Below are 21,751 nucleotides of genomic sequence, written 5' to 3' on the forward strand. Positions count from 1 at the left end.
GACTGTCCTTGCTGTGTAATAGTTTTGTCGTTGTGCTGCCACTTGGTGACATTCTCGCCCGGGCACCTGTCCTCCCCTGCTGACCCCTCCCTGTGTTTCGGCCATCACTTGCCATCTCTGTCTCTTCCTCCCTCCCGGCTTCTGCACCACATGAAAGGCAATGTGCACAGTAAGCGACACCCGGGCTATTTTGGATAGTGGGAGACTCTGGGCCCCCTCCTCCCCCCTCCCCCGGCTCGCTGTATCCTTCATGTGACTTTCCTTTCTCTGGGGCTGCAGGACACGGAGCAAAGTCTCAGGGAGAGGGGATCAGTCTAAACTACCAAAATCTCAAAAGAAAATAAAAACTTCTGTCCCAACCTGGATGTAAGGCAGAGAATCAGAATCGGAAGGATCTATCCGACCCCAGACAGAAGATCTGCAATCACATCGGGGTCCCCATGAAAGATTGGGGGGTCTTTACAGCCGCAACACAGAAGCTCTAAGGACGTGGACTCAGGTGCGATCACTGCTTCAATTATTTGTCTTTGGTTGTATAGCGCCAGCACTATCCGCAGTGTTGTACAATCAGCAGGACAGACTGAGACCTGACAGTAATAGGAGACATTAGGACAGACGTGGCTGGTCAGCGCCGGTGTGTGCGGGGTAAGTGGGGGGATTGTCAGGAGATGTGCGGTAATAATAAGGGGAGATGACTGTAATAATGGAATGAGCAGCTGACCAGTGGTAACATTATTCTACTGCTTCTAATAATGTTATAATGAGCCGCTGATTGTAGTCATTATGAGGTTCTGCAGCAGCTGAGGTGTGTATTATGAGGTTCTGCAGCAGCTGAGGTGTGTATTATGAGGTTCTGCAGCAGCTGAGGTGTGTGTTATGAGGTTCTGCAGCAGCTGAGGTGTGATGAGGTTCTGCAGCAGCTGAGATGTGTATTATGAGGTTCTGCAGCAGCTGAGATGTGTATTATGAGGTTCTGCAGCAGCTGATATGTGAATTATGATGTTCTGCAGCAGCTGAGGTGTGTATTATGAGGTTCTGCAGCAGCTGAGGTGTGTATTATGAGGTTCTGCAGCAGCTGAGGTGTGTATTATGAGGTTCTGCAGCAGCTGAGGTGTGTGTTATGAGGTTCTGCAGCAGCTTAGGTGTGTGTTATGAGGTTCTGCAGCAGCTGAGATGTGTATTATGAGGTTCTGCAGCAGCTGATATGTGAATTATGATGTTCTGCAGCAGCTGAGGTGTGTATTATGAGGTTCTGCAGCAGCTGAGGTGTGTATTATGAGGTTCTGCAGCAGCTGAGGTGTGTATTATGAGGTTCTGCAGCAGCTGAGGTGTGTATTATGAGGTTCTGCAGCAGCTGAGGTGTGTATTATGAGGTTCTGCAGCAACTGATATGTGAATTATGAGGTTCTGCAGCAGCTGAGATGTGTATTATGATGTTCTGCAGCAGCTGAGGTGTGTATTATGAGGTTCTGCAGCAGCTGATATGTGAATTATGAGGTTCTGCAGCTCCTGAGGTGTGTGTTATGAGGTTCTGCAGCAGCTGAGGTGCTCTCTGACAAATCTCAGTGGCTTCTTGCACTATGACACTTCCTGGCATATACCGCAGGACAATAACAATAGTTCCGCTGCCAGGCAAAGCCAAGAGGCCGAACCGCTAATAATGGCCACCGCACGGCTTTGTGATCACGTAGTCCCATCCCAGTGTGCTCAGATAACAGACATGTAGGAGATTCCCTGTGGCTATGAGGGCTCGGGCGGTGGCCAGTCAGGGGGGCGGGGCTTATAAATGCCTTTTACTTGACTACATGTTCCTATAGGTGATATCTGCAGTCTGATGGCCATTACCATGATTACAAGGGGCCCCGCTGACCTGCAGCCCCAGAAATATCACAAGATGTCAGCTGGTGAATTTGGGGCCCCAATGATAACGTCTGAGTTATCGGTGTAGTGACTGGTACAGGTATAGACATCGGTGTAGTGACTGGTACAGGTATAGACATCGGTGTAGTGACTGGTACAGGTATAGACATCGGTGTAGTGACTGGTACAGACTGGAGACATAGCTGTAGTGACTGGTACAGGTATAGACATCGCTGTAGTGACTGGTACAGGTATAGACATCGGTGTAGTGACTGGTACAGGTATAGACATCAGTGTAGTGACTGGTACAGGTATAGACATCAGTGTAGTGACTGGTACAGGTATAGACATCAGTGTAGTGACTGGTACAGGTATAGACATCGGTGTAGTGACTGGTACAGGTATAGACATCGGTGTAGTGACTGGTACAGGTAGAGACATCGGTGTAGTGACTGGTACAGGTATAGACATCGGTGTAGTGACTGGTACAGGTATACACATCGGTGTAGTGACTGGTACAGGTATAGACATCGCTGTAGTGACTGGTACAGGTATAGACATCGGTGTAGTGACTGGTACAGGTATAGACATCGGTGTAGTGACTGGTACAAACTGGAGACATAGCTGTAGTGACTGGTACAGGTATAGACATCGGTGTAGTGACTGGTACAGATTGGGGACATCGGTGTAGTGACTGGTACAGGTATAGACATCGGTGTAGTGACTGGTACAGGTATAGACATCAGTGTAGTGACTGGTACAGATTGGGGACATCGGTGTAGTGACTGGTACAGGTATAGACATCGGTGTAGTGACTGGTACAGGTATAGACATCGGTGTAGTGACTGGTACAGGTATAGACATCGGTGTAGTGACTGGTACAGGTATAGACATCGGTGTAGTGACTGGTACAGGTATAGACATCGGTGTAGTGACTGGTACAGGTATAGACATCGGTGTAGTGACTGGTATAGGTAGAGACATCGGTGTAGTGACTGGTACAGGTAGAGACATCGGTGTAGTGACTGGTACAGGTAGAGACATCGGTGTAGTGACTGGTACAGGTATAGACATCGGTGTAGTGACTGGTACAGGTAGAGACATCGGTGTAGTGACTGGTACAGGTATACACATCGGTGTAGTGACTGGTACAGGTATAGACATCGCTGTAGTGACTGGTACAGGTATAGACATCGGTGTAGTGACTGGTACAGGTATAGACATCGGTGTAGTGACTGGTACAGACTGGAGACATAGCTGTAGTGACTGGTACAGGTATAGACATCGGTGTAGTGACTGGTACAGATTGGGGACATCGGTGTAGTGACTGGTACAGGTATAGACATCGGTGTAGTGACTGGTACAGGTATAGACATCGGTGTAGTGACTGGTACAGGTATAGACATCAGTGTAGTGACTGGTACAGATTGGGGACATCGGTGTAGTGACTGGTACAGGTATAGACATCGGTGTAGTGACTGGTACAGGTATAGACATCGGTGTAGTGACTGGTACAGGTATAGACATCGGTGTAGTGACTGGTACAGGTATAGACATCGGTGTAGTGACTGGTACAGGTATAGACATCGGTGTAGTGACTGGTACAGGTATAGACATCGGTGTAGTGACTGGTATAGGTAGAGACATCGGTGTAGTGACTGGTACAGGTAGAGACATCGGTGTAGTGACTGGTACAGGTAGAGACATCGGTGTAGTGACTGGTACAGGTAGAGACATCGGTGTAGTGACTGGTACAGGTAGAGACATCGGTGTAGTGACTGGTACAGGTAGAGACATCGGTGTAGTGACTGGTACAGGTAGAGACATCGGTGTAGTGACTGGTACAGGTATAAACATCGGTGTAGTGACTGGTACAGGTATAGACATCGGTGTAGTGACTGGTACAGATTGGGGACATCGGTGTAGTGACTGGTACAGGTATAGACATCGGTGTAGTGACTGGTACAGGTATAGACATCGGTGTAGTGACTGGTACAGGTATAGACATCGGTGTAGTGACTGGTACAGGTATAGACATCGGTGTAGTGACTGGTACAGGTATAGACATCGGTGTAGTGACTGGTACAGGTATAGACATCGGTGTAGTGACTGGTACAGGTATAGACATCGGTGTAGTGACTGGTACAGGTATAGACATCGGTGTAGTGACTGGTACAGGTATAGACATCGGTGTAGTGACTGGTACAGGTATAGACATCGGTGTAGTGACTGGTACAGGTATAGACATCGGTGTAGTGACTGGTACAGGTATAGACATCGGTGTAGTGACTGGTACAGGTAGAGACATCGGTGTAGTGACTGGTACAGGTAGAGACATCGGTGTAGTGACTGGTACAGGTAGAGACATCGGTGTAGTGACTGGTACAGGTAGAGACATCGGTGTAGTGACTGGTACAGGTAGAGACATCGGTGTAGTGACTGGTACAGGTAGAGACATCGGTGTAGTGACTGGTACAGGTATAGACATCGGTGTAGTGACTGGTACAGGTATAGACATCGGTGTAGTGACTGGTACAGATTGGGGACATCGGTGTAGTGACTGGTACAGGTATAGACATCGGTGTAGTGACTGGTACAGGTATAGACATCGGTGTAGTGACGGGTACAGGTATAGACATCGGTGTAGTGACTGGTACAGGTATAGACATCGGTGTAGTGACTGGTACAGGTATAGACATCGGTGTAGTGACTGGTACAGGTATAGACATCGGTGTAGTGACTGGTACAGGTATAGACATCGGTGTAGTGACTGGTACAGGTATAGACATCGGTGTAGTGACTGGTACAGGTATAGACATCGGTGTAGTGACTGGTACAGGTATAGACATCGGTGTAGTGACTGGTACAGGTATAGACATCGGTGTAGTGACTGGTACAGGTATAGACATCGGTGTAGTGACTGGTACAGGTATAGACATCGGTGTAGTGACTGGTACAGGTAGAGACATCGGTGTAGTGACTGGTACAGGTAGAGACATCGGTGTAGTGACTGGTACAGGTAGAGACATCGGTGTAGTGACTGGTACAGGTAGAGACATCGGTGTAGTGACTGGTACAGGTATAGACATCGGTGTAGTGACTGGTACAGGTATAAACATCGGTGTAGTGACTGGTACAGGTATAGACATCGGTGTAGTGACTGGTACAGATTGGGGACATCGGTGTAGTGACTGGTACAGGTATAGACATCGGTGTAGTGACTGGTACAGGTATAGACATCGGTGTAGTGACTGGTACAGGTATAGACATCGGTGTAGTGACTGGTACAGGTATAGACATCGGTGTAGTGACTGGTACAGGTATAGACATCGGTGTAGTGACTGGTACAGACTGGAGACATAGCTGTAGTGACTGGTACAGGTATAGACATCGGTATAGTGACTGGTACAGGTATAGACATCGGTGTATTGACTGGTACAGGTATAGACATCGGTGTAGTGACTGGTACAGGTATAGACATCGGTGTAGTGACTGGTACAGGTATAGACATCGGTGTAGTGACTGGTACAGACTGAATACATCGGTGTAGTGACTGGTACAGGTATAGACATCGGAGTAGTGACTGGTACAGGTATAGACATCAGTGTAGTGACTGGTACAGGTATAGACATCGGTGTAGTGACTGGTACAGACTGGAGACATAGCTGTAGTGACTGGTACAGGTATAGACATCGGTGTAGTGACTGGTACAGGTATAGACATCGGTGTAGTGACTGGTACAGACTGGAGACATAGCTGTAGTGACTGGTACAGGTATAGACATCGGTATAGTGACTGGTACAGGTATAGACATCGGTGTATTGACTGGTACAGGTATAGACATCGGTGTAGTGACTGGTACAGGTATAGACATCGGTGTAGTGACTGGTACAGGTATAGACATCGGTGTAGTGACTGGTACAGACTGGAGACATAGCTGTAGTGACTGGTACAGGTATAGACATCGGTGTAGTGACTGGTACAGACTGGAGACATAGCTGTAGTGACTGGTACAGGTATAGACATCGGTGTAGTGACTGGTACAGGTATAGACATCGGTGTAGTGACTGGTACAGGTATAGACATCAGTGTAGTGACTGGTACAGGTATAGACATCGGTGTAGTGACTGGTACAGGTATAGACATCGGTGTAGTGACTGGTACAGACTGGAGACATAGCTGTAGTGACTGGTACAGGTATAGACATCGGTATAGTGACTGGTACAGGTATAGACATCGGTGTATTGACTGGTACAGGTATAGACATCGGTGTAGTGACTGGTACAGGTATAGACATCGGTGTAGTGACTGGTACAGGTATAGACATCGGTGTAGTGACTGGTACAGACTGGAGACATAGCTGTAGTGACTGGTACAGGTATAGACATCGGTGTAGTGACTGGTACAGACTGGAGACATAGCTGTAGTGACTGGTACAGGTAGAGACATCGGTGTAGTGACTGGTACAGGTATAGACATCGGTGTAGTGACTGGTACAGGTATAGACATCAGTGTAGTGACTGGTACAGGTATAGACATCGGTGTAGTGACTGGTACAGGTATAGACATCGGTGTAGTGACTGGTACAGACTGGAGACATAGCTGTAGTGACTGGTACAGGTATAGACATCGGTATAGTGACTGGTACAGGTATAGACATCGGTGTATTGACTGGTACAGGTATAGACATCGGTGTAGTGACTGGTACAGGTATAGACATCGGTGTAGTGACTGGTACAGGTATAGACATCGGTGTAGTGACTGGTACAGGTATAGACATCGCTGTAGTGACTGGTACAGGTATAGACATCGCTGTAGTGACTGGTACAGGTATAGACATCGGTGTAGTGACTGGTACAGGTATAGACATCGCTGTAGTGACTGGTACAGGTATAGACATCGCTGTAGTGACTGGTACAGGTATAGACATCGGTGTAGTGACTGGTACAGACTGGAGACATAGCTGTAGTGACTGGTACAGGTATAGACATCGGTGTAGTGACTGGTACAGGTATAGACATCGGTGCAGTGACTGGTACAGGTATAGACATCGGTGTAGTGACTGGTACAGGTATAGACATCAGTGTAGTGACTGGTACAGGTATAGACATCGGTGTATTGACTGGTACAGGTATAGACATCGGTGTAGTGACTGGTACAGGTATAGACATCGGTGTAGTGACTGGTACAGGTATAGACATCGGTGTAGTGACTGGTACAGACTGGAGACATAGCTGTAGTGACTGGTACAGGTATAGACATCGGTGTAGTGACTGGTACAGACTGGAGACATAGCTGTAGTGACTGGTACAGGTATAGACATCGGTGTAGTGACTGGTACAGGTATAGACATCGGTGTAGTGACTGGTACAGACTGGAGACATAGCTGTAGTGACTGGTACAGGTATAGACATCGGTGTAGTGACTGGTACAGGTATAGACATCGGTGTAGTGACTGGTACAGGTATAGACATCGGTGTAGTGACTGGTACAGGTATAGACATCGGTGTAGTGACTGGTACAGACTGGAGACATAGCTGTAGTGACTGGTACAGGTATAGACATCGGTGTAGTGACTGGTACAGGTATAGACATCGGTGTAGTGACTGGTACAGGTATAGACATCGGTGTAGTGACTGGTACAGGTATAGACATCGGTGTAGTGACTGGTACAGGTATAGACATCGGTGTATTGACTGGTACAGGTATAGACATCGGTGTAGTGACTGGTACAGGTATAGACATCGGTGTAGTGACTGGTACAGGTATAGACATCGGTGTAGTGACTGGTACAGACTGGAGACATAGCTGTAGTGACTGGTACAGGTATAGACATCGGTGTAGTGACTGGTACAGACTGGAGACATAGCTGTAGTGACTGGTACAGGTATAGACATCGGTGTAGTGACTGGTACAGGTATAGACATCGGTGTAGTGACTGGTACAGGTATAGACATCAGTGTAGTGACTGGTACAGGTATAGACATCGGTGTAGTGACTGGTACAGGTATAGACATCGGTGTAGTGACTGGTACAGACTGGAGACATAGCTGTAGTGACTGGTACAGGTATAGACATCGGTGTAGTGACTGGTACAGACTGGAGACATAGCTGTAGTGACTGGTACAGGTATAGACATCGGTGTAGTGACTGGTACAGGTATAGACATCGGTGTAGTGACTGGTACAGGTATAGACATCAGTGTAGTGACTGGTACAGGTATAGACATCGGTGTAGTGACTGGTACAGGTATAGACATCGGTGTAGTGACTGGTACAGGTATAGACATCGGTGTAGTGACTGGTACAGGTATAGACATCAGTGTAGTGACTGGTACAGGTATAGACATCGGTGTAGTGACTGGTACAGGTATAGACGTCGGTGTAGTGACTGGTACAGGTATAGACATCGGTGTAGTGACTGGTACAGGTATAGACATCGGTGTAGTGACTGGTACAGGTATAGACATCGGTGTAGTGACTGGTACAGGTATAGACATCGGTGTAGTGACTGGTACAGGTATAGACATCGGTGTAGTGACTGGTACAGGTATAGACATCGGTGTAGTGACTGGTACAGGTATAGACATCGGTGTAGTGACTGGTACAGACTGGAGACATAGCTGTAGTGACTGGTACAGGTATAGACATCGGTGTAGTGACTGGTACAGGTATAGACATCGGTGTAGTGACTGGTACAGGTATAGACATCGGTGTAGTGACTGGTACAGACTGGAGACATAGCTGTAGTGACTGGTACAGGTATAGACATCGGTGTAGTGACTGGTACAGGTATAGACATCGGTGTAGTGACTGGTACAGGTATAGACATCGGTATAGTGACTGGTACAGGTATAGACATCGGTGTATTGACTGGTACAGGTATAGACATCGGTGTAGTTACTGGTACAGGTATAGACATCGGTGTAGTGACTGGTACAGGTATAGACATCGGTGTAGTGACTGGTACAGGTATAGACATCGGTGTAGTGACTGGTACAGACTGAATACATCGGTGTAGTGACTGGTACAGGTATAGACATCGGAGTAGTGACTGGTACAGGTATAGACATCAGTGTAGTGACTGGTACAGGTATAGACATCGGTGTAGTGACTGGTACAGACTGGAGACATAGCTGTAGTGACTGGTACAGGTATAGACATCGGTGTAGTGACTGGTACAGGTATAGACATCGCTGTAGTGACTGGTACAGGTATAGACATCGCTGTAGTGACTGGTACAGGTATAGACATCGGTGTAGTGACTGGTACAGGTATAGACATCGCTGTAGTGACTGGTACAGGTATAGACATCGCTGTAGTGACTGGTACAGGTATAGACATCGGTGTAGTGACTGGTACAGGTATAGACATCGGTGTAGTGACTGGTACAGGTATACACATCGGTGTAGTGACTGGTACAGGTTATCGGTGTAGTGACTGGTACAGGTATAGACATCGGTGTAGTGACTGGTACAGGTATAGACATCGGTGTAGTGACTGGTACAGGTATAGACATCAGTGTAGTGACTCGTACAGGTATAGACATCAGTGTAGTGACTGGTACAGGTATAGACATCAGTGTAGTGACTGGTACAGGTATAGACATCGGTGTAGTGACTGGTACAGGTATACACATCGGTGTAGTGACTGGTACAGGTTATCGATGTAGTGACTGGTACAGGTATAGACATCGGTGTAGTGACTGGTACAGGTATAGACATCGGTGTAGTGACTGGTACAGGTATAGACATCGGTGTAGTGACTGGTACAGGTATAGACATCGGTGTAGTGACTGGTACAGGTATAGACATCGGTGTAGTGACTGGTACAGACTGGAGACATAGCTGTAGTGACTGGTACAGGTATAGACATCGGTATAGTGACTGGTACAGGTATAGACATCGGTGTATTGACTGGTACAGGTATAGACATCGGTGTAGTGACTGGTACAGGTATAGACATCGGTGTAGTGACTGGTACAGGTATAGACATCGGTGTAGTGACTGGTACAGGTATAGACATCGGTGTAGTGACTGGTACAGACTGAATACATCGGTGTAGTGACTGGTACAGGTATAGACATCGGAGTAGTGACTGGTACAGGTATAGACATCAGTGTAGTGACTGGTACAGGTATAGACATCGGTGTAGTGACTGGTACAGACTGGAGACATAGCTGTAGTGACTGGTACAGGTATAGACATCGGTGTAGTGACTGGTACAGGTATAGACATCGGTGTAGTGACTGGTACAGACTGGAGACATAGCTGTAGTGACTGGTACAGGTATAGACATCGGTATAGTGACTGGTACAGGTATAGACATCGGTGTATTGACTGGTACAGGTATAGACATCGGTGTAGTGACTGGTACAGGTATAGACATCGGTGTAGTGACTGGTACAGGTATAGACATCGGTGTAGTGACTGGTACAGACTGGAGACATAGCTGTAGTGACTGGTACAGGTATAGACATCGGTGTAGTGACTGGTACAGACTGGAGACATAGCTGTAGTGACTGGTACAGGTATAGACATCGGTGTAGTGACTGGTACAGGTATAGACATCGGTGTAGTGACTGGTACAGGTATAGACATCAGTGTAGTGACTGGTACAGGTATAGACATCGGTGTAGTGACTGGTACAGGTATAGACATCGGTGTAGTGACTGGTACAGACTGGAGACATAGCTGTAGTGACTGGTACAGGTATAGACATCGGTATAGTGACTGGTACAGGTATAGACATCGGTGTATTGACTGGTACAGGTATAGACATCGGTGTAGTGACTGGTACAGGTATAGACATCGGTGTAGTGACTGGTACAGGTATAGACATCGGTGTAGTGACTGGTACAGACTGGAGACATAGCTGTAGTGACTGGTACAGGTATAGACATCGGTGTAGTGACTGGTACAGACTGGAGACATAGCTGTAGTGACTGGTACAGGTAGAGACATCGGTGTAGTGACTGGTACAGGTATAGACATCGGTGTAGTGACTGGTACAGGTATAGACATCAGTGTAGTGACTGGTACAGGTATAGACATCGGTGTAGTGACTGGTACAGGTATAGACATCGGTGTAGTGACTGGTACAGGTATAGACATCGGTGTAGTGACTGGTACAGACTGGAGACATAGCTGTAGTGACTGGTACAGGTATAGACATCGGTATAGTGACTGGTACAGGTATAGACATCGGTGTATTGACTGGTACAGGTATAGACATCGGTGTAGTGACTGGTACAGGTATAGACATCGGTGTAGTGACTGGTACAGGTATAGACATCGGTGTAGTGACTGGTACAGGTATAGACATCGGTGTAGTGACTGGTACAGGTATAGACATCGGTGTAGTGACTGGTACAGGTATAGACATCGGTGTAGTGACTGGTACAGACTGGAGACATAGCTGTAGTGACTGGTACAGGTATAGACATCGGTGTAGTGACTGGTACAGGTATAGACATCGGTGTAGTGACTGGTACAGGTATAGACATCGGTGTAGTGACTGGTACAGGTATAGACATCGGTGTAGTGACTGGTACAGGTATAGACATCGGTGTAGTGACTGGTACAGGTATAGACATCGCTGTAGTGACTGGTACAGGTATAGACATCGCTGTAGTGACTGGTACAGGTATAGACATCGGTGTAGTGACTGGTACAGGTATAGACATCGGTGTAGTGACTGGTACAGGTATAGACATCGGTGTAGTGACTGGTACAGGTATAGACATCGGTGTAGTGACTGGTACAGGTATAGACATCGGTGTAGTGACTTGTACAGACTGAAGACATCGGTGTAGTGACTGGTACAGGTATAGACATCAGTGTAGTGACTGGTACAGACTGGAGACATAGCTGTAGTGACTGGTACAGGTATAGACATCGGTGTAGTGACTGGTACAGGTATAGACATCGGTGTAGTGACTGGTACAGGTATAGACATCAGTGTAGTGACTGGTACAGGTATAGACATCGGTGTAGTGACTGGTACAGGTATAGACATCGGTGTAGTGACTGGTACAGACTGGAGACATAGCTGTAGTGACTGGTACAGGTATAGACATCGGTATAGTGACTGGTACAGGTATAGACATCGGTGTATTGACTGGTACAGGTATAGACATCGGTGTAGTGACTGGTACAGGTATAGACATCGGTGTAGTGACTGGTACAGGTATAGACATCGGTGTAGTGACTGGTACAGACTGGAGACATAGCTGTAGTGACTGGTACAGGTATAGACATCGGTGTAGTGACTGGTACAGACTGGAGACATAGCTGTAGTGACTGGTACAGGTAGAGACATCGGTGTAGTGACTGGTACAGGTATAGACATCGGTGTAGTGACTGGTACAGGTATAGACATCAGTGTAGTGACTGGTACAGGTATAGACATCGGTGTAGTGACTGGTACAGGTATAGACATCGGTGTAGTGACTGGTACAGACTGGAGACATAGCTGTAGTGACTGGTACAGGTATAGACATCGGTATAGTGACTGGTACAGGTATAGACATCGGTGTATTGACTGGTACAGGTATAGACATCGGTGTAGTGACTGGTACAGGTATAGACATCGGTGTAGTGACTGGTACAGGTATAGACATCGGTGTAGTGACTGGTACAGGTATAGACATCGGTGTAGTGACTGGTACAGGTATAGACATCGGTGTAGTGACTGGTACAGACTGGAGACATAGCTGTAGTGACTGGTACAGGTATAGACATCGGTGTAGTGACTGGTACAGGTATAGACATCGGTGTAGTGACTGGTACAGGTATAGACATCGGTGTAGTGACTGGTACAGGTATAGACATCGGTGTAGTGACTGGTACAGGTATAGACATCGCTGTAGTGACTGGTACAGGTATAGACATCGGTGTAGTGACTGGTACAGGTATAGACATCGGTGTAGTGACTGGTACAGGTATAGACATCGCTGTAGTGACTGGTACAGGTATAGACATCGGTGTAGTGACTGGTACAGGTATAGACATCGGTGTAGTGACTGGTACAGGTATAGACATCGGTGTAGTGACTGGTACAGGTATAGACATCGGTGTAGTGACTGGTACAGGTATAGACATCGGTGTAGTGACTTGTACAGACTGAAGACATCGGTGTAGTGACTGGTACAGGTATAGACATCAGTGTAGTGACTGGTACAGACTGGAGACATAGCTGTAGTGACTGGTACAGGTATAGACATCGGTGTAGTGACTGGTACAGGTATAGACATCAGTGTAGTGACTGGTACAGGTATAGACATCAGTGTTGTGACTGGTACAGGTATAGACATCGGTGTAGTGACTGGTACAGGTATAGACATCGCTGTAGTGACTGGTACAGGTATAGACATCGCTGTAGTGACTGGTACAGGTATAGACATCGGTGTAGTGACTGGTACAGGTATAGACATCGCTGTAGTGACTGGTACAGGTATAGACATCGCTGTAGTGACTGGTACAGGTATAGACATCGGTGTAGTGACTGGTACAGGTATAGACATCGGTGTAGTGACTGGTACAGGTATACACATCGGTGTAGTGACTGGTACAGGTTATCGGTGTAGTGACTGGTACAGGTATAGACATCGGTGTAGTGACTGGTACAGGTATAGACATCGGTGTAGTGACTGGTACAGGTATAGACATCAGTGTAGTGACTCGTACAGGTATAGACATCAGTGTAGTGACTGGTACAGGTATAGACATCAGTGTAGTGACTGGTACAGGTATAGACATCGGTGTAGTGACTGGTACAGGTATACACATCGGTGTAGTGACTGGTACAGGTTATCGGTGTAGTGACTGGTACAGGTATAGACATCGGTGTAGTGACTGGTACAGGTATAGACATCGGTGTAGTGACTGGTACAGGTATAGACATCGGTGTAGTGACTGGTACAGGTATAGACATCGGTGTAGTGACTGGTACAGGTATAGACATCGGTGTAGTGACTGGTACAGGTATAGACATCGGTGTAGTGACTGGTACAGGTATAGACATCGGTGTAGTGACTCGTACAGGTATAGACATCGGTGTAGTGACTGGTACAGGTATAGACATCGGTGTAGTGACTGGTACAGGTATAGACATCTGTGTAGTGACTGGTACAGGTATACACATCGGTGTAGTGACTGGTACAGGTATACACATCGGTGTAGTGACTGGTACAGGTATAGACATCAGTGTAGTGACTGGTACAGGTATAGACATCAGTGTAGTGACTGGTACAGGTATACACATCGGTGTAGTGACTGGTACAGGTATAGACATCAGTGTAGTGACTGGTACAGTTATAGACATCGGTGTAGTGACTGGTACAGGTATAGACATCGGTGTAGTGACTGGTACAGGTATACACATCGGTGTAGTGACTCGTACAGGTATAGACATCAGTGTAGTGACTGGTACAGGTATACACATCGGTGTAGTGACTGGTACAGGTATACACATCGGTGTAGTGACTGGTACAGGTTATCGGTGTAGTGACTGGTACAGGTATAGACATCGGTGTAGTGACTGGTACAGGTATAGACATCGGTGTAGTGACTGGTACAGGTATAGACATCGGTGTAGTGACTGGTACAGGTAGAGACATCGGTGTAGTGACTGGTACAGGTATAGACATCGGTGTATTGACTGGTACAGGTATAGACATCGGTGTAGTGACTGGTACAGGTATACACATCGGTGTAGTGACTGGTACAGGTATAGACATCGGTGTAGTGACTTGTACAGGTATAGACATCGGTGTAGTGACTGGTACAGGTATAGACATCGGTGTAGTGACTGGTACAGGTATAGACATCGGTGTAGTGACTGGTACAGGTATAGACATCGGTGTAGTGACTGGTACAGACTGGAGACATAGCTGTAGTGACTGGTACAGGTATAGACATCGGTATAGTGACTGGTACAGGTATAGACATCGGTGTATTGACTGGTACAGGTATAGACATCGGTGTAGTGACTGGTACAGGTATAGACATCGGTGTAGTGACTGGTACAGGTATAGACATCGGTGTAGTGACTGGTACAGGTATAGACATCGGTGTAGTGACTGGTACAGACTGAATACATCGGTGTAGTGACTGGTACAGGTATAGACATCGGAGTAGTGACTGGTACAGGTATAGACATCAGTGTAGTGACTGGTACAGGTATAGACATCGGTGTAGTGACTGGTACAGACTGGAGACATAGCTGTAGTGACTGGTACAGGTATAGACATCGGTGTAGTGACTGGTACAGGTATAGACATCGGTGTAGTGACTGGTACAGACTGGAGACATAGCTGTAGTGACTGGTACAGGTATAGACATCGGTATAGTGACTGGTACAGGTATAGACATCGGTGTATTGACTGGTACAGGTATAGACATCGGTGTAGTGACTGGTACAGGTATAGACATCGGTGTAGTGACTGGTACAGGTATAGACATCGGTGTAGTGACTGGTACAGACTGGAGACATAGCTGTAGTGACTGGTACAGGTATAGACATCGGTGTAGTGACTGGTACAGACTGGAGACATAGCTGTAGTGACTGGTACAGGTATAGACATCGGTGTAGTGACTGGTACAGGTATAGACATCGGTGTAGTGACTGGTACCGGTATAGACATCAGTGTAGTGACTGGTACAGGTATAGACATCGGTGTAGTGACTGGTACAGGTATAGACATCGGTGTAGTGACTGGTACAGACTGGAGACATAGCTGTAGTGACTGGTACAGGTATAGACATCGGTATAGTGACTGGTACAGGTATAGACATCGGTGTATTGACTGGTACAGGTATAGACATCGGTGTAGTGACTGGTACAGGTATAGACATCGGTGTAGTGACTGGTACAGGTATAGACATCGGTGTAGTGACTGGTACAGACTGGAGACATAGCTGTAGTGACTGGTACAGGTATAGACATCGGTGTAGTGACTGGTACAGACTGGAGACATAGCTGTAGTGACTGGTACAGGTAGAGAGATCGGTGTAGTGACTGGTACAGGTATAGACATCGGTGTAGTGACTGGTACAGGTATAGACATCAGTGTAGTGACTGGTACAGGTATAGACATCGGTGTAGTGACTGGTACAGGTATAGACATCGGTGTAGTGACTGGTACAGACTGGAGACATAGCTGTAGTGACTGGTACAGGTATAGACATCGGTGTATTGACTGGTACAGGTATAGACATCGGTGTAGTGACTGGTACAGGTATAGACATCGGTGTAGTGACTGGTACAGGTATAGACATCGGTGTAGTGACTGGTACAGGTATAGACATCGGTGTAGTGACTGGTACAGGTATAGACATCGGTGTAGTGACTGGTACAGACTGGAGACATAGCTGTAGTGACTGGTACAGGTATAGACATCGGTGTAGTGACTGGTACAGGTATAGACATCGGTGTAGTGACTGGTACAGGTATAGACATCGGTGTAGTGACTGGTACAGGTAGAGACATCGGTGTAGTGACTGGTACAGGTATAGACATCGGTGTAGTGACTGGTACAGGTATAGACATCGCTGTAGTGACTGGTACAGGTATAGACATCGGTGTAGTGACTGGTACAGGTATAGACATCGGTGTAGTGACTGGTACAGGTATAGACATCGCTGTAGTGACTGGTACAGGTATAGACATCGGTGTAGTGACTGGTACAGGTATAGACATCGGTGTAGTGACTGGTACAGGTATAGACATCGGTGTAGTGACTGGTACAGGTATAGACATCGGTGTAGTGACTTGTACAGACTGAAGACATCGGTGTAGTGACTGGTACAGGTATAGACATCAGTGTAGTGACTGGTACAGACTGGAGACATAGCTGTAGTGACTGGTACAGGTATAGACATCGGTGTAGTGACTGGTACAGGTATAGACATCAGTGTAGTGACTGGTACAGGTATAGACATCAGTGTTGTGACTGGTACAGGTATAGACATCGGTGTAGTGACTGGTACAGGTATAGACATCGCTGTAGTGACTGGTACAGGTATAGACATCGCTGTAGTGACTGGTACAGGTATAGACATCGGTGTAGTGACTGGTACAGGTATAGACATCGCTGTAGTGACTGGTACAGGTATAGACATCGCTGTAGTGACTGGTACAGGTATAGACATCGGTGTAGTGACTGGTACAGGTATAGACATCGGTGTAGTGACTGGTACAGGTATACACATCGGTGTAGTGACTGGTACAGGTTATCGGTGTAGTGACTGGTACAGGTATAGACATCGGTGTAGTGACTGGTACAGGTATAGACATCGGTGTAGTGACTGGTACAGGTATAGACATCAGTGTAGTGACTCGTACAGGTATAGACATCAGTGTAGTGACTGGTACAGGTATAGACATCAGTGTAGTGACTGGTACAGGTATAGACATCGGTGTAGTGACTGGTACAGGTTATCGGTGTAGTGACTGGTACAGGTATAGACATCGGTGTAGTGACTGGTACAGGTATAGACATCGGTGTAGTGACTGGTACAGGTATAGACATCGGTGTAGTGACTGGTACAGGTATAGACATCGGTGTAGTGACTGGTACAGGTATAGACATCGGTGTAGTGACTGGTACAGGTATAGACATCGGTGTAGTGACTGGTACAGGTATAGACATCAGTGTAGTGACTCGTACAGGTATAGACATCGGTGTAGTGACTGGTACAGGTATAGACATCGGTGTAGTGACTGGTACAGGTATAGACATCGGTGTAGTGACTGGTACAGGTATAGACATCGGTGTAGTGACTGGTACAGGTATAGACATCAGTGTAGTGACTGGTACAGGTATACTTATCGGTGTAGTGACTGGTAGAGGTTGAGAGTTGCGTTCTGCAGGGTGTGAATTGCTCACTCCTTGTAACCAGAGCTGTGATTCTCTGAGGTTGGAGCATGGAGGTGTTAATTGTTTAATTTGGGGCCCTTGGGATGTCACTTGCTTAGTCTGGGGCCCCTGAGGATGTGACTGACTTATTCTGGGGTATAAAAAACATTTTTGAGGAGTCTTAAGTAGTTGATACCTTTTTTGATGGCTAACTAAAAATGATGACCTATTGTAGTAGCTTTCGAGATAACTAAGACGATCCCTCCATCGGGCGGATATAAGACAATGTCTGAGGCCGCACATTGTACAGGAATACAGGGTGAGATACACAAGTGATGGGAAGCAGAACATGTAAATAAACAGTTAAAAAACCCATATATATTGGGGGGCCACACAGTACCTCAGTGGTCAGCACTGCAGCCTTGAAGCGCTGGGTCCTGGTGTTCAAATCCCATACTGATAGGGAAAAATGTACATTGTGATCTGTGTGTGTGGGGGGGAGCTCACAATCTACATTTTAAAAAAAAAACAGAAAAAACCTCCCATAGATATCCGTTACAGGACGGCTCTGGGTGTATGGTTCCTTTGATCAGTCACCTGGTGTCTAGTTGTTGTAACACCACATAAATCCCTGTGACTGGTGTAACCCCCTGGAGTGTGAGTGGTCATCGTTTGTATTCACACGCACAGGCCGATCTTTTTTGCTTTTGACATTCCCCCTAGCACCGGGACCTTCATGTCATTGCTGATATTCTGGTTCTGATTTCAGAAGTGTTCTGGCCCCTGGAGGTCCATTCTCTGCTCTGTGATTATATGGCGGTGTGAGTTAGTTCCTGAGTTAGTTGGAGGTGACAGTGAGCTGCTAATCACCATATTCCTGAGGTTTGGTGTCTGTCTGTAGAACAGGAGAGGGGGATCTGGAAATATGGATATTAGATATTAGATATTATATTGTCTTTTTGCAGTAGTGGATGTAATTTGCGTGTGATTCCTCTCAGCGTCTCCAGGTGGGGGTTACATGTGACGACCAGGGGCACCCGATTGTTCTCCTGTTTGGTATTGTATTTTAATTACCAGTGTTTGGGAAAATACTAAATCCTACTCCAAAAGTATTTTAAAAATACTAAAATACTTGAAAAATGTAAACAAAAAATGTAATAAATACAAAGAATGAAACAATTGAACATTGGCTGAATGGAAAAAGAACTTTAAGTTTATTTCTAAAACTCGAATAGTTCTTATACATTATTTCTGTAATGTGCTTGTTTGCATTTAGAAGAACAAAGATCTCAAATGTTTTGTCCGACAGGCGGTTTCTTCTCGGTGAGAGAATTATTCCCACTTGAGAAAATAAGCGTTTGACTGGAGTGGATGAGGGTGACGCACTGTTTAGTCGGATGAATCTATATTTGACACGAGGGAACTTGTTCAGAACGTGAATTTGGCTGCTTGTTTTCTCCTCTAAATATCTGAGGATCTTGAGCTTCGCGATCGGCCCAGGTCCTTGTGGTCCACTGGCAGAGGAGTTTCCAACGTCCGAATCACTGAAGTCGAAGAATGGTGATGAATTGATGTTTGTGCGTTGTTGTTTCTTCAGATTTCCATAATTGCTGCGATCCTCGCGTTGTTTTTTTTCTTTTGGCCTCCAATTGTTGCACGTCTGCAATAAAGCGGTCCCTCGCCCAGTCCCGATGTTCTTCTGGAATCCTTTTCAATTTGAAGGATGGGTGAGATACGTTCGAAACGACGAATGGACGACTATCATCGTTGAACATAGGAAATTGGAAAGTAGTGCTTCGACTAGAAATTCACTTTGAGTTTGTTTTGTTTTTTGTGCGAGCAATTTCTTCTGAATTTGCAAGATGGTTGGCATGAGCAGCCCCCGGAACGACTGCTCTTCTGATTGTAATAGGTCCAAACCCCTTGTAACTGGCTCCATGATGGATTTATACTGGTGCAGCAACTCCAATTCACCGGGCATGAAAGCCGGAAGTTTCAAGGCTCTCGTTATTTCGTGTCATTTGGGCTCCACATTTTCAGAAATCAAACCACAGACAGCGTCGTACATCGAGTTCCATCTCGTCTCACCGGGCGGTTTTAGGGTAAATCCAGTGACAGAGTGTATGAAGTCTGAGATCTTGGTACTACGAGATGACAAATTCCAGAGTCTCGTGCATTTGGCAATAGTGACCAGGTACAGTTTTTTGTACTGACCCGATCCTGTAGTGCTTGTAAAAGCGTTCTCGATGTCGGTTGTGGCAAGCAAGTTCAAGGTGCGGCTCTGGCACCTTAAGTGCTGAGGCAGGATAATGGCGTCACCTTTATCCAGGGCATCGTTGGTGCCGTCATTGTCCGTTTCTTCATGCTGAAGAATTAAATAACTTCCCCTTACATGCTTAAGGACGTTGGACATTGGGTTTATTTGCCCGGTGAGTGACTTGTTTGCACAGGCCTTGCAGGAAGCATTAGACACTTTCTGTCCTGTCCCTCCGCTTTGGATTTAGTCTTCTTAATTTTGAAGAAAGTTCCATCCAGAATTGCAGGGAGATGCGGGTGTGCGAGATCTGAGTCATTGTCGGTTGCGTCCCCTTCACTGGTATTATGATTTTTCTCCGTTTTTGAAGTAATTATACGGAATGGATTACGCGATCGGGGTGATTAAAAAATAAAAATAAATCACGCTTCACTACAAGGTGGACTTGCGTTGCTGGAATTTTCCCTCCTCTCGTTGCACCTCGCACGAGATATGAGATACGAGAGTGATGACGTGACTCGCGCTGTGGTGGGTTATTTACATTACAACATTTGTTATGAATTTAGACAGAAATTACAATACGTAAAATACTGAATAAAAAAAAGTATCTTAATTACAAAATACAAATCCCTGACAAGAAATTTATTATTTTAATTACTTGTATTTTAAATACTCCCGTCATGAACTCTCTTGTTACTACCCGCCCGGTACTAGATCGTTTCTGAAGAAACGTTATGCCCCTTGATCTAGTGTCTGCTTTATCCATATGTGCTCACTGACTGAATGTTCATGGCGTTATCACTGCTATCTCCTGCTCCTGATTACATTGTCACTAATGATTGTACCATAGTGTGCGCAGCAACTTCTATTCTCTACTACTTATGGGTCAGAGGACCCTATTACTGCTAGCACCATAATTCAAAGAGTGTGCGGTCTCTATATGTGCAATAGTGTGTGGATTGTATGGCCCTTCTTTCCTGGGCACTGAGGTTAGATGGCAGTCTTTTGTCTTTATCCAGTATAGTGGATTTGACCATGTGTCTGATTACAGTCTATGTAATTATCAAGATGGATATTGCGTCCATTCGGAGGAGTCCAATCAGATGTCTCCATTTTTGCTAGGGTTGGACCCTCTGTATGAGTAGACTGGGTTCCCTCTGTGTCATCCGTGTCATGAAAATATTCCCTCAGGCGCAGTCTCCTGAAAGATCCTCCATGTGGCTGCACAGTTCTATTTTATGCAGGGTTTTGGAAGGACAAAATGAGAGTCCCCTGGAGAGTCCCCCAAATTCTGCCCTACCTACCTGGAGAGTACCGCAAGTTCTGCCCTACCTACCTAGAGAGTACCCCAAATTCTTCCCTACCTACCTAGAGAGTACCCCAAGTTCTGCCCTACCTACCAGGAGAGTCCCCCAAGTTCTGCCGTACCTACCAGGAGAGTCCCCCAAGTTCTGCCCTACCTACCTAGAGAGTACCCCAAGTTCTGCCCTACCTACCTGGAGAGTACCCCAAGTTCTGCCCTACCTACCTAGAGAGTACCCCAAGTTCTTCCCTACCTACCTAGAGAGTAGCCCAAGTTCTTCCCTACCTACCTAGAGAGTAGCCCAAGTTCTTCCCTACCTACCTAGAGAGTACCCCAAGTTCTTCCCTACCTACCTAGAGAGTACCCCAAATTCTTCCCTACCTACCTGGAGAGTCCCCCAAGTTCTGCTTTGATGGGTTCATAAGCAGAGAGATGCAGTGTGAGTGGTCCCGGTTATTAGGTACAGGTTTTGTGTT

The 21,751-nt window shown here is 46.4% G+C and overlaps 1 protein-coding gene across 1 annotated transcript in view; it reads left to right on the top strand.

The window, feature by feature from the left end:
* Positions 1-247: 247 nt before the first annotated feature.
* Positions 248-21,751, top strand: part of OBSCN (obscurin, cytoskeletal calmodulin and titin-interacting RhoGEF) — a gene marked incomplete at its 3' end in the record, with an annotated part of 243,727 nt that continues 222,223 nt past the window's right edge. The window contains exon 1 of the mRNA XM_075272031.1: positions 248-499. The remainder of the gene's footprint in view (positions 500-21,751) is intronic.

The sequence above is a fragment of the Leptodactylus fuscus genome, chromosome 4 (assembly GCF_031893055.1).
Source record: "Leptodactylus fuscus isolate aLepFus1 chromosome 4, aLepFus1.hap2, whole genome shotgun sequence".
In the NCBI taxonomy this organism is placed as follows: Eukaryota; Metazoa; Chordata; class Amphibia; order Anura; family Leptodactylidae; genus Leptodactylus; species Leptodactylus fuscus.